The sequence below is a fragment of the Petaurus breviceps genome, unplaced genomic scaffold (assembly GCF_028583685.1).
Source record: "Petaurus breviceps papuanus isolate PSGF00001 unplaced genomic scaffold, PetGlider_PUasm1.0 229, whole genome shotgun sequence".
Classification (NCBI taxonomy): domain Eukaryota; kingdom Metazoa; phylum Chordata; class Mammalia; order Diprotodontia; family Petauridae; genus Petaurus; species Petaurus breviceps.
The window spans coordinates 8,966,692-8,980,824 of NW_027185903.1; the positions used below are offsets into that span (position 1 = coordinate 8,966,692).

The window sequence follows — 14,133 nt, forward strand, 5'->3', positions numbered from 1 at the left end:
GTTCAATTCAACAAACATTTATTGAGTACCTACTATCTATAAAGCACTGTGAATGCAAACAAGCATAAAAAAAGCCTGAACATAAAGAAAAATCTAATTAAATTAAAAAATAAACTCTTAGTTTAAGGTACCAACCTATAGGGAAAAAAAATTTTCTGCAAGATGATGACAGAATTATAAAATCTTAGTGGTCAGACAGGATAAAGAGATGGATACTTATTACAATTTCTATCATAATGCCTGTCACCAAAACTAACTTTAATTTCCAAGCTTGCAAATGACAAGAAGGCAAGTACTCATTTGCATGAACTTGCCAGCTCTCTGTCTTTCTCTCTCTCAACATGTATAAAAGCACATACCCACAGATGACTTAGAATGACAAGAAGCTTATAAATTAGAATGGGGAAAAGCCACCGATCTCCAAATGTTAATATAAAATAGATAAAGAACACAATCCTTTTATGATGACAATGACAATAAAATACATATATATATAAAATATAAAATATTTTATACACATATTTAATCTTTTAGTGAATAGTTAATACAAACTGCAATATCTAAAAGATAGTGCTTTTGAAAACTTCACAAGTAAACAAATGAATGCTTCAATAAAATTGAGATTGTATATAGGCTATATAATATTAAAATAGTCCATTATTGCATCAATAAATCACTGTTTTAATATTTTAACTATATGTCAAAATAATACTCATGAATAAAACACTGTATTTTCAGAAAACATACTAAAGTATAAAATGTGGGAGAAAAGGTTGCCTAAAATGAGGAAGGTGGGGGGGGGAGCATTTAACTTTTAATTATAAAATAGATCAAGATTCAAATTACAGGATTTAAATAATGCAAAATTTAGTACAAAATTCCCCCAAATCTGGGTATAGTTACCAAGACAGGGCAACTTTCATTAACCCTCCAATATCCAGGGCTGATTCTATTGAAAATTTCACGAAACATCTCCTTACTATAAGTTAATGGTTATTTTCAATATGGAAGATATGGGAATTTATGTACCACAATGATAGAAGTTAAATAAAGTTTTGGCAATTTGTAAACACACACACACACACACACACACACACACATATATATATGTATATATACTTATAACTTGGGTTGTTTTAATATAAAACCTTAATGCTAGATAGTTCTCAAACTTAATGATAAATAAAACTATAAAATCATTCTTTATATAGCCTATCTCCATTAATACTGTAATTTACAAGTGTAAAAAACACTAAGAATTCAAACTTAAATGGAATAGAAATTCAATAATTACATCATTAGTGTACATAAATACAGATATAGTCTCCCACCTCACTAATGTTATTAAAGGAACACAACCCAGGAGCAATAATTCTTGTAATTTACCTATATAGGTTTGACAGAGGACTGTAATAAAATTAAAAATTTGTAATAAACCTGAATAATCTATGAAATTTACTAATCCTGGAGCCTAAGAACATAAACTATTGTTTCTTTGTTTTAATCACAAAAATTCTTTTCATGTCCAAACTTATTAAAAATTTAAGCACAAACACTATTTCTTGAGATGCAAATTTCTCACTTAACTAAGAAGTTGTCTCACTTGTCTTACCTCCCTTTCAAAAGAACAGCTAATTTCTTTGTCAAGAAATTAGAGTCTGGGTGAGACTCTGGCCCTATACCTTACAATTAAGTAGCTTATTTAAATATTGGTTGATTAAATAAATACAAGAATTAACACTAAACTCCTAAGCATCATAAAAACCCTTAAGGATCTCTAAAGCACTGGTATATGGTGGGAGATGCAAAGCACCAAGTACAGCAGAATCTGAATGACTGGAGATGGAATATTCATATTTTGGTATCTGACTGTAAACATATGAAGTATGTCTTCAGCAATATGTTGTTACTCTAAGAGACATTCAAATCAACTTAAAAATTCTAAAATGGCCTGGAAAAATACTTTTCTGACAATTTTAGAAATTATACCTTTATGTTTTATGTTATTTGAGTTAAGACTTTTAAGAATTATGTTTGTAAGAAATCAAGCACAGTTCCTGATCTATTCAATTCCTAAGAAGCCAAAAATCAGGTCTGCACTGCTTTAGGTGTGTGATAAAACTCAAACCCAGTTTTTTTTTTTTTTTGGAAGAGAAACAGCTCACCTTCAAAACATACCACAAGAGTTTAATTTGCAATAAGCTAATACTGTCTTCAAATCAACAGCTTTCAACCTGACCACTTGAAGAACAAGGTAAGAAATGCACATAGGAAAAAGAATATAGATATGACTTTATGAACTACATACAAAATTTCTGTCCTTTCTCTCAGTTTGAAAGAAATGGTGATTTAAGGATTTGGGGCAGCTCCTAACTAAAATTCTCAATGCTAAAAAAAAAAAAAAAAAAGAAAACCAAAAACCTGACACCAAAAGAAAGTTTCCGTAACAACAATGCAAGGAGATGCCTTATGCAAGCTTCCTTTCAAAAACAGCAAATCACTTTTATATAGTAGCACATAGTTCGCAAAACACTAAAAATTATTTCAACCAGAGATTCTTTTTTAAGTATGGTATATGGCTGGATAGAGGAAACAACTCCCATCATTCAAATTCACTTAAGAGGAGAGCACCTTGCATCGGACCAAGATAGGATTTTCTTGCACTAATTCATTCTCGCTCCAGCTTCTACAACTACTGTACTTCACCTGCACCAACACGTTCCAAACTTCACCTTATATAGTAGCACACTTTTCACCAAACTCTTAACTATGTCCAGTTAACCATCATCCAAGAAGAAAACTTGGGTTAAGAGCATTTTTTTTTAAGTTGTTAAAGAAGTAATTAAGTACAAAGTCTGGGCGTGGGGGGAGGGGGAAAGGAGCAAGGATGGTTGGTGATGTTCTTGAAGATGGACGGAGCCATATGGACACAGAAACCAGGGAGCTTGTCCAGTTTCCAAAGAGATAAAAATCAGCGCGTTCTTTCCCTCATCCCGGCCAGTTGACCTTTGGCCTCGAAACTTAAAATTATCCCATCCCACTGTCTTCGGAACCCCAAAGGGGGAAGAGGGGAACTTAACCATGGCAGAAACCTAGGGGGATGACAAAGTGAGGGGCTTCGCCCTCTCCCACCCCCATATACCTGGGGTTGTCACCTTGCTGAGGAGGGGGCGGTGAGGACCGCCGAGCCTGGGGAGTCCTTGCGGGTTTGGGGGGCTGCCCTGGCCGCGCGTTCCCCCCCCCCCCCCCCCCGCAGGGATCCCAGCCGCCCGGTCTCGCCCTCCCGTTACTCACCCGCGGGCGGACGGCGGAGCCGGCGCCGCTACTTCTGCATCCTCCCGTGGGCGGCGCGGCCGCTCCGCAGCCTTCCGAGCTCTGGCTCCCGGGCTCCGGGCGCCGGCCCGAGCGAGCGAGGGGGGAAGGGAGGCAGACCGGGGCTGGGACTCGCCGCCTCCTCCTCGGCTTTCGCTCCGCGCTCCCCGGGCTCCCGAGGCCACGACAGGCCCGCCCCCCCGGCCTTCTTCCCCGGTACCCCCGCCGCCCCGCCGCGAGCCCGGCTTCCGCGCGACCGCCGCCTCCCCGGGAGCCTCGGCTCCAGTCCCCGGGCCCTCAGGCAACGGTAACGGCCCCGCCGGCAGCAGCGTCGGCCGAGCCCCAGACCCGACAGCTGTGACTGCGGCGCGCGGGGGCGGCGCCTGCACGCAGCACAGCTGGGGGCGCTACTCCCCGGGGCCCCGCCCCCGCCACCCCCTCCCCCTCCCACCCACCCACACACCCTCGCGGCTCCACCCGGCTCGCTCCCTCCTACTCCAGCCGGCTCCCTCTACAACCACAACAGGAAGCCTGGAGCGCGCCCCCGCCTCACTCCCTCCCTACTTCCCTCCCTACTTCCCTCCCTCTCCTAGTCTAGTCCCGTCCGGCGCGCGCGCGCCCCGAGCTGGGAGACGCGAAGGGAGGCTCGTGCGCGCCCCAGGGGCCGTTCCAGGCGCGCTCCGCGGCGCAGCGGGGGTCGGGCTTAGTGGGTGGTGCTTCCAGAGGGACTCCCCCGACTTCTTTCACCTCCCCCATCCCTGTCCCAGGGCAAATCTGGAAAGGTCATTTAAGTCTCCAAGAGAAGGAAGGATGGGACAGAGAGCTGGTGGAGCTGGTCCCTGGAGTTCGGTCCGAGAGGGATTGCCTACCTACTGGGAGCCGAGCGTAAAGGGGACCGAGCTGAGGGTTCGGAAGGCTCTGAGAGGGGCTACAAGCCAGTCCAGACGAAGGCTATGCAGAAGTTCCAAAGACTCGAGAGCAAAAAAAAAAAAAAATCTGGCAATAAGCCCAACAAGCATGTTGCTGATTAATAATAGTAATATAACGTGGGGAGGGGAGAAAAGCAAGAAACACACCCTTTTTACTCACCGCTGTGCCGCGTGCACGCATATCACCAGGGCTAAGCGTTTTATGGGGGGTTCCAGAGGCATGGTTATTCTTTTGCTTGCGGGGGGAGAGAGGGATGCCTGAAGTTGTCCTGTTCCTCTCCACTGCCTCCCTTCCAGTCCCATGTTTTAAAAGCCCTCATTCCCCATGAGCTTCGAGGGTCCTGATATTGGTTTATTACTCTCTTTATCTTGAAATAATAAGGCTCCGCTACCTCTTAACGGGTGTGCAAGTCAGGGGCTCCCGATTCCAGGCGCTAAACCTGGCAGCCGTGACCTGAGCCCATGCTGGCCTAATGAGTGCATTCCAATTTCTCTGGGCTATTAATGTTCCACTCTAAGGTAGCCCGTGGTCTTGGCCTAACTGAAGGTGAGGGCAAACTTTCCTGTGGGAGGCATACTTCGGTTTGAGAGGACAGACAGGACATTCTCTTTACTGAGAATTTCCTGGAGCCATCTAGTCTTGCCTGTAAAGCAAGGCGTGGCTGGGCTATTATTTGTGTGAAGAAGAAACGGATCCCTTAATGGTGTAAGATTTTTCCTCTGTGCATTGTTCCCATTTCCGCAGTTTCACTTGGCCACGGTGTGCTCCCGAAGTAATGCACAAGATGAAATTTGCTGAAGAGTGTTTGATGGCGCAGAATCACAGTGGGAAGATGTTTATTCTTGATGCCGGACACTTTTGATAATGTTTGGCTTGGCACAGTTAATTTTTGCAGTGTTCAGAAATGTGCCAGATGGAAATATTGGCACGCAAATTACAGAGGTACTGGACACACACCTTTTGAAGACCTGAGGTTTGGGGTTTTTTTTTTTTAATTGCCAGAATGAGACATTGCAATTTCAAAGGATAGCAGTTCCAGGAGGTCAGTTTCTAGAGACATTAGTCCATGAAGTGGACTTAGTGAATGTTGTCGTGTGGCAGCTTCTACACTGGCAAAGCTTGGTATGTTTTTCCAACCTTTTCCTGTTGATGTAACAGTGAAATAAAATGCCATAGATTGTTTTGTTAGATTAAAAAAAATAGTTCCTACAGGAGAAGTTAAAAAAGCAAAGAACTATTCTCTACCCACTAGCGATATGCTTGAGCTAAGTGGATTTTCTTCCCTGGGCCTATCTCTTCCAAGGAGTATACTTTGAAAAATGTTCTGCACTATATAGATGAAACTCTATGATATGTTCCTTTTCCATTCTTGTCTCACTCTACTTGCATCCTTGCCAGTTGGAAAAATACTATGCATACATACATAGTGGGGAAAGTTAGGAACTGGCTTGAAGTAATTGAAACACCCTTTCCCTGAGAATTTTCCAGTTTTAAGTACTTTATGTAGAAATACGTGCTTTAGTGGCTTTTTAAAAAATATTGTTGAAAAACATTCATTGGTATCATGGGAGTTTGGATGAATGAGTTAACTTCACATATATTTTTTTAAATTTTTATTGCTGCTGCAATGTGATTACTTTTTTTTTTTTAACTATCTCAATTATGCCTCTGTTCACAACGGTAGTGTTAACAGACTTTTAATTTAGACTTCCAGGTGAAGGATAGTGCATTTTATATTTACACACTAAAGAGCTTACAAAATCATCAGTGACTTGGTATCTGTCTATTACTAGCTCTGTACAAGACCAATCACTTACTACTGGGCACCTAAAAAGTCAATGTATATGTAATGGCTTGGCTAGCTATGCAGTCCAAGTGAATTATCTCAACTGATTGTGGAAAAATGTGAATTAACTAATGTGGATTATTTAGATAATTTTCATTTGAATTGAATTAGTTTTCCCTTCCACCTAGAATAATCTATGAATATCAGTAACCCTCATTCCCCATGAGCTTCGAGAGTTCTGGTATGGTTTATTATTCTCTTTATCTTCAAATAATTAGGCTCCTCTATGTAATTCTTAATGGGTGTACAAGTATTCAGGTTTTTCCCTCTTTTTCAAAATGAGGCATTGCACAGTGAAGCCAGTAGTATGAGAATTCAAGCTGTGTGAAATTTAGGTACTAATAATGCTGATGGACAAAAATATTGTTTCTGTATATGATAAAGATGACCAAATTGTAAATAAAAGGTCATATTATGTCACAACAAATTAAGCTTGTGTTGGGTGTAAATGTGAATAAAATATAGCATATCCTACAACAAACTGCAACATATGGTTGTAGACATATGGTTAGGTAAGCAGGATGATCTTTTTTCCTGACTGAATTTCAATAGATCTGTGCTCTTCGTTCTAGTTTTTCAGCTGTTAGTATCATAGATTTAGGTTTGGAGGGACTTTGCAAGCTACTTTGTCTACTCTAGCCCCTTGTTTTGTAGAGTAGAAAATTGGGGATCAAAGAAGTTAAATGATTTGCCTAAGGTCACATAGTAAGTGGCAGGAAGATTTTCAAATTGGGCACTCTTCATTACAATCTGTTTCATTCTCCTTTTTAAAAATGGCTTTTGTATTTTATCCTAGTTTCTTAAGATATTTGTTATAACTTTAGGAGATATCAATAGAAATATTTGGATGAGAAATCTCAGTCAAGCAGAAAATGATACCTGTGATGAAAATTCTAGAAGTGAGGGGCTTTGTCCTTTGAAAAGATTAGCCAGTCATGAAAACCATGAACTTGAGCTGATGGTTCTTTTCTTTGTTATTAAATTACATGTATCTTGGCCCATTAAACATGCTTCTCATGTTGTGTAAGCTAATATGTACAGTGTTTATAAATCAGTCGAACAAGATACGGCAGAGTTCCTGGAAGAAATTTTGGAACTGAATAAAAATCAGCAAATTAAGTGTAGTCACCAACAAATGTCAAAGCTTTTTACTAACCAGTGATGGGTTGAGTGGAGTGAAACTATTCCTAGTCTTAAGCCTGACTGATAAATGTAGAATTAAATTGGTTTACTTTGGAGCAATGTTTTGGACAAGATTCAAACTTATAATTAGATCACTTGAAAAAAAAAAGACATAAGAACTAATTTTCCCTTGAATTTAGAAGCCTTTACCCAGAGTAGTTGGGAATTCTGCTTAAGAGATATGGAAAATGTAACAGACACTCTTCTAGATAACATATCCCTAGAAATCTGTTCAGAAACTTTCCTTAGGGATAAAATGTGTGATTTTTTAAAAGAAAAGTTTGTACTGAGTAGTAGAAATCTACAAAATACTTTATATACAAACTTTTTAAAAATTTCTCTATTTGCTTTTTTCATTTCATCCCTTTGACATTAACCAAAGGGAACTTGATATATTTGAAAGAGTGCTAGGCTTAAACAAAGGGGCAACTTCCTTCAGGAGGCAGGAGGCAATGAAATTCATTCTACAGTCATTTATTAAGTGCATATTATGTGCCAATCACCACCCAGCACTTAGCACATAGTAAGCACTTATAAATATTCCTGGATTGATTGATTGTTATCTGCTAAGAATGCAAGGACAACAAGGAAGCTATCCATTCACTCAAGGAGTTTATGCATTATTGGGGGAAAAAGCAATATGTACATAGCAAATGAAATACAAAACATATGCAGATTAATTTCCCAAGGAGAGAGGATGTGATGCTTAACATGAGTTTCAAAGGAGGATGGAAGTTATATAAGATTCTATCAGTTGAAGATTGAATACATTTCAGTTGTAAGTAATGACGCCTTTTGTAATGACATGACATGAATGCTGAAGATGTAATGTTGTGTACCAGAATAAGCAAGTAATTCACTTTAGCTGGAACATAATATTTTCAAAGAACAGTAATGTGCATAAGACTGGGAAGATATATGTAACCAGATTATGAAGGGCTTTAAAAGCAAAACAGAAGAGTTTACATTTAATCCTGCAGGTAAAAAGTTGCCACTGAAGTTTCTTGAGTAGAAGAATGATATGGCCAGACCCAAGTTTTAGGAATAAAATATTAACAACTGTGTGGGAGATGGTTTGGAGAGAGGAGACATTAGGAACTGGGAGCCCAATTAGGAAGCTTTTCCAATAGCCCAGATGACAGGTGATAAAGGCCTGAACCAGAAATGTGCTGAAGCCAACTCAAACCTCTTTGAGCCAATTGTTAAATTTTTAGTGTAAGCATTTACAGATTGGAAATCATGAGGGCTAGATTTATTGTTTTGATGATTGACTAGATTTAAGAAAGTGATAGAGCAAGTGTTAATACTACAGATTAAACTTAAAGGCATATCATGACCTACAGTTTTTTTTTTTTTGAGAGGTAGTTGTTAAATATTTTCCATCATATTAATGGCCTGAACTAAAGTGTGAATTGAGAAGGAAGAGGTTGAAAATATGTAAATTCCTTGAGGACATGGAGTGTCTTACATCTGTATTTCTGTCCCAAAGGACTGACAAAATGCCAGGTACATAGCAGGCACTTACTAAATGCTTATTGATTAATATATCATGAGGGTAGAATTGACAAGACAACAAATGGCTGAATGTAACAAAAGAGAGTCAAGGATAACTCTGAAATTGTGAAACTGAGTGCCCTGAAAGACAGCGATGGCCTGCAATAGAATAGGAGAATTAAGAAGAGTGCCGGATCTCTGGGGGAAACTACACTGTTCTCTTTTGGACATACTGAATTTGGGGTGGGGAAGTAGAGGCAATCAGGATTAAGTGACTTGTCCAGGATCACACAGCTAATAGGTTTCTGAGATTAGATTTGAACTCAGGTCCTCCTGTCTTCAGCGCCAATGCTTTATCCATTTTGCCACCTAGTTGCTCCAGATGTACTGAATTTAAGATCCCTTCCAGACATCCAGTAGGAATTGTTCAATAGGCCATTAGTGTTGTTGGGGCAGGAGAAAAATTGAGGAAATAGTCTAGGACTAGATATATAGCTTTGAGAGTCATCTGAATAGAGGTTATAGTTGAACTCATAAGAACTAAGGCAATTACCAAGAAAGGATAGAGAAAAAAGGAGGTTTTAGGACAGAGCTCTGTGGTGGAATAAGGATAATGAACTAGGGATTTTCCCAAGATGGAGGCATAGAAGCAGGAAAACTCCCTGCGCTCCTCCCATAACCACCTCAAATACCTATAAAAAATGATTCTAAACAAACTTTGGGGCTATATAACCCACAAAGCGACAGAGATAAACAAATCTCTGGCCTTCAGGAAGGGTCCATCACAGTGAGCTGAGAGCAGAATCCATCCTACCCGCCTGAGTCCACAGTTTTAGCCTCAGGGAGGCCTGACTAGCCACAGCTAGAGGGACATAGGGAGAGTAGATCACCAGCAGCTATGGTGGTTTCCAGAATTATCAACCCATAAATGCCAAAGACAAAGTGGGTGGTCAGTGTGGACTTTGTGGGAACAGGGGGTCCAGGAGTGCTGTCCAGCCTCTGTGCCCAGAGGGAGAAGCAACTGAGGCGTGGCAGCCATGCATCCACCGCCACATGGCTGCTTCAGAGCTCCTGGCCTACAGATTATAAGGGGACCAAGCAACCATTCTGAGGGGTAATCATTCTTGGTTTAACCTGCTTGGATCTGGATTGCTGTCTAGGATGGAAGTCCTGGGGTGTTTGACCAGTGAGCCAGAGCATGTGGAGGCTTCAGAGAGGGCAGCCAACTAATAGCTCTGGCAGCTGTGAAAACCCAAGCAATTTGGGACAAAGCTCTCCTCTCTGGAAGAAGAGTTCTACTGTGGCAAAAAGCTCATAAGTCAAGTAATTGAGTGGCAACATGAGCAAACAAAGGAAGCAAAGCAATCCAACTTTACACTCCTATTTTGGGGACAAAAAGGATCAAAGAATGGAACAGGAGGAAGACAGTGAAGTCAGAACTCTTGTACCAAAAGCTTCCAAGAAAAATATGAATTGGTTACAGGACATAGAGGAGCTTAAGAAGGATTTTGAAAATGAAATAAGAAAAGTGGAGGAAAAATTAGGAAGAGAAACGAGAATGATGCAAGAAAATCATGAAAAGAGAGTCAACAACCTGACTAATGAAAATAATACCTTAAAAAATAGACTAACTCAAATGGCAAAAGAGGCTCAAAAAACCAATGAGGAGAAGAATGCCTTAAAAAGTCAAATTTTCCTGATGGAAAAAGAATCTCAAAAGCTCACTGAAGAGAATCATTCCTTCAGAATTAGATTGGAGCAAATGGAAGCTAATGACTTTATGAGAAATCAAGATACTATTAAACAGATCTAAAAGAATGAAAAAATAGAAGGCAATGTGAAGTATCTCATTGGAAAAACCACTGACCTGGAAAATAGATCCAGGAGAGATAATTTAAAAATTATTGGACTACTTGAAAGCCATGATCAAAAAAAGAACCTAGAAATCATCCTTCAAGAAATTCTCAAGGAAAATTGCTCTGATGTTTTAGAACCAGAGGGCAAAATAGAAGTTGAAAGAATCTACCAATCACTTCTTGAAAAAGATCCCAAAAAGAAAACTCCTAGGAATATTATAGCCAGGTCCTGGAGTTCCCAGATCAAGAAGAAAATATTACAAGCAGCCAAGAAGAAACAATTTGAATATTGTGGAAACACAATCAGGATAACAGAGGATCTGTCAGCTTCTACACTGAGGGATTGAAGGGCTTGGAGTATGATATTCTGGAAGTCAAAGGAGCTGGGATTAAAACCAAGAATCACCTACCCTGCAAAACTGAGTATTATGTTTCAGAGGAAAATATGGTCTTTCAATGGAATAGAGGACTTTCAAGCATTCTTGATGAAAAAATCAGAGTTGAATAGAAAATGACATTCAGAGACAAGAAGCAAGAGAAGCATGAGAAGGTAAACAGGGAAAAGAAATCATAAGGAATTTATCAAACTTGAACTATTTACATTCCTACATGGAAAAATGATAATTGTAACTTTATGAAACTTTTCTCAGTATGAGAATAGTTGAAGGGAATATACATGTATATACACATATATGAATACATACATATATGTGTCTATATAGGAGGTTATAGGGGCGTATGAATACATATGTGAGTGTGTATATATGTTTACAGGTATACATAGACAGAGGGCATAGGACCAATTGAATAGGAAGGGATGATACTTAAAAGGTGAAATTAAGAGGTGAGAGAGGAATAAAATGAGAGGAGATGGGGACAGACAGAATGAAGTAAACTATCTCATATAGATGAGGCAAGGGAAAACTGTTACAATGGAGGGGAAGAACAGGAAGGCAAAAGGGAATGCATCAACCTTACTCTCACTGAATTTGGCTTAGGGAGGGAATGAAATACACACTAAATAGGGTATCTCAACCTACAGGAGAGTAAGGGGTAAAGGGATGAGAGGGGGAATGATGGAGGGAAGGACAGGTTGGGGAGGAGGAAAGTTAGAAGCACACACTTTTGAAAAGGGACAGGATCAAAGTAGAGAATAGAACAAGTGGGGGGTGGGATAGGATGGAGGGAAATATGGTCAGTCTTTCACAATATATCCACTATGGAAATGTTTTGCGTAGCTACACATGTACAACCTATATTGAATTGCCTATCTTCCAAGTAAGGGTGGGTGATGAGGGAGGAAGGGAAAGAATCTGGAATCCAAAGTTTTAAAATCAAATGTTTAAAAAATGTATTATTATTATTTTACATGTAACTGGGAAACAAGATATACAGGCATTGGGATATGGAGATCCACCATGCCCTACTGGAAAGTCAGAGGGGCTAGGGGGGAATATATAGAAAAGAGCAGGTTGTGGGCGGAGGTTTTACTGTTTTGGGGTGGGGGGTAGGGGAAAGATGGGGAGAAAATGTGTAACTCAAAATCTTGTGGAAATGAATGATGTAAACTAAAAATAAACATAAAATTTAATTTAAAAAAAGGATAATGATCTAACAATGGAAGCTGAGGAAGATGCATCAAAAAGGAGAACCAGAAAAATGCATGGTAAGCAAAACTCTGGGCATAAGAGGGTGTTTATGAAGAAGAGATAGTCAGCAGCATTGGATGCAATAAAAAAATCAAGAAAGATATGAGAAAAAGAGGGGCAGCTAGGTGGCTCAGTGAGTAAGAGTACTGGCTCCAGTGTTGGGATGACCTGGAGATCGAATCCTGGGCTCAGACACTCAGCACCACACCCAGAAATAACTGGCCGTGTAACCTTGAGCAAGTTACTTAACCCCGATTGCTTAAAAAAAAAAAAAAGATATGAGAAAAAGGCAATCAATAGATCATTAATAACTTTGCAGAAAGAAGCCTAGCTGAGTGATGAGATTGGAAGTACAATTCCAAGAGAATGAGAAGTGAATGTGAGGTGAGAAAAATGATAAAATAAGGCTAGACAACTTTTTTGGGGTGTGGGGAGTGTTGTAAAAAAGAGAAGAAATTATAATAGTAGCCTCAAGGAAATGGTAAGATCAAATAAAGATTTTTTTTCAAAGACAGGGCAAATTTAGGCTTGTGTGTGGCTTGTCCTGCATTCTCAAAGAAGATCATGACATCAGGAAGATGATGTCACGACTTCCAAGTGAATGGTTTTAAGTGAGGGAGGGCTGTGTGAGGTCACCAGCTTTATTTTCTCCTTTGGAACCATTTGTGTCTAGTCTATAAATAGTAATAGATCTGAAGAAATTGAAAAGTAGAGGGAAAAGGGGGATAATCAAAGAAGCAATCGCTTTTAGGAACCAGGAGGAGATGAGATCAAGGGCACAAATAGAGGGATTGGCATTTGTAAAAAAGAATGGTCCCCCTTTCCTCCAAAGCTGGAACAATGGAGAAGTGAATGAAGGAAGACAGTGAAATGATCTAGTGTGTAGAGTTGAAGGAAAGATGAAGCTCATGATGGTTGGCCTCATTTTTTTCAGTGAATTATTTGCAAGGTCATCTGCTGAGAGAGACAGAAAGGTCAGTATAGGAGATTTGAAATTAGACAAAAAGTTTGGGGACAGATGCAGAAGGGAAGTAGAAAGTCAATCAGGGAAAAATCAAAGGACTGGCATGCAATAAGGTCCTAGTTGAGATTACATAATATAAATTTATAGTGGATCCAATCGACCCAGTTGTGTGACTGCCTCCATCAGTGTTCAGCATGGCTCCCTGAAGAGAACAGGTGGGTGGTGAGAGTAATCCAGAGTTAGAGTTTGATATAGGTGGTGGGGTAAGGTACTCAAGAAAAGAATAAAATGTATAGTTGAACTTGTTAACTAAATGGTTAAAGTTTGGCCTAGCACAGACATTCTTGAGATGTCACCATTAACCATTTCTTCAAGTCCTGAAGGCTTTTCCATCTTCAAGAATCTTACCTTAAAATTCAGGTGTAACAGTTTAAGCTTCTATGAACTAATAACTTTATACAGTATTTGACAGCTAGCCAAGAGCATCAAAGCCCTAATCAAGATAAAGGTCTAAGGGAAAATGTCCCAGAAAAGGATAGAGAGACACTAATAGGAGAGATGAGAAATCATTGAAGATAAACCTCATGTATTTAAAAAATTTTGCCTAGAAGGAGGTCAGTGGCAAAAAAGAAAGGCCACGTACGTTATCTGTCTGTCTGTCTATCTATACATAGCAACACTCTTTGTAATAGCAAAGAATTACAAATTAGATGCTCAATGCCTGGGCTAAACAAAATTTGGTACATGAATGCAACAGAACATTACTGGGCTGTAATAAATGATGAATATGATGAATACAGAGAATCGTGGAAAGACTTACGTGAAGTGATACAAAGGGAAGTAATCAGAACCAAGAAAATAATATACACAATAACTATAAAAATGCAACTGTTTTTCTCT

General features: G+C 39.7%; 1 protein-coding gene across 3 annotated transcripts in view; it reads right to left on the bottom strand.

Moving 5' to 3' along the window:
* Positions 1–4,772, bottom strand: part of LIFR (LIF receptor subunit alpha) — a 95,794-nt gene extending 91,022 nt beyond the window's left edge. The window contains exon 1 of one of the 3 annotated variants that reach the window (XM_069096182.1): positions 4,402–4,772. The gene's annotated coding sequence lies outside the window, so the exon portion shown is untranslated. Of the gene's footprint in view, positions 1–3,294; positions 3,530–4,181; positions 4,202–4,401 lie in introns of those variants that run through there. The other 2 variants (XM_069096184.1, XM_069096180.1) reach the window with 2 other exon arrangements.
* Between the last annotated feature and the right edge of the window lie 9,361 nt (positions 4,773–14,133).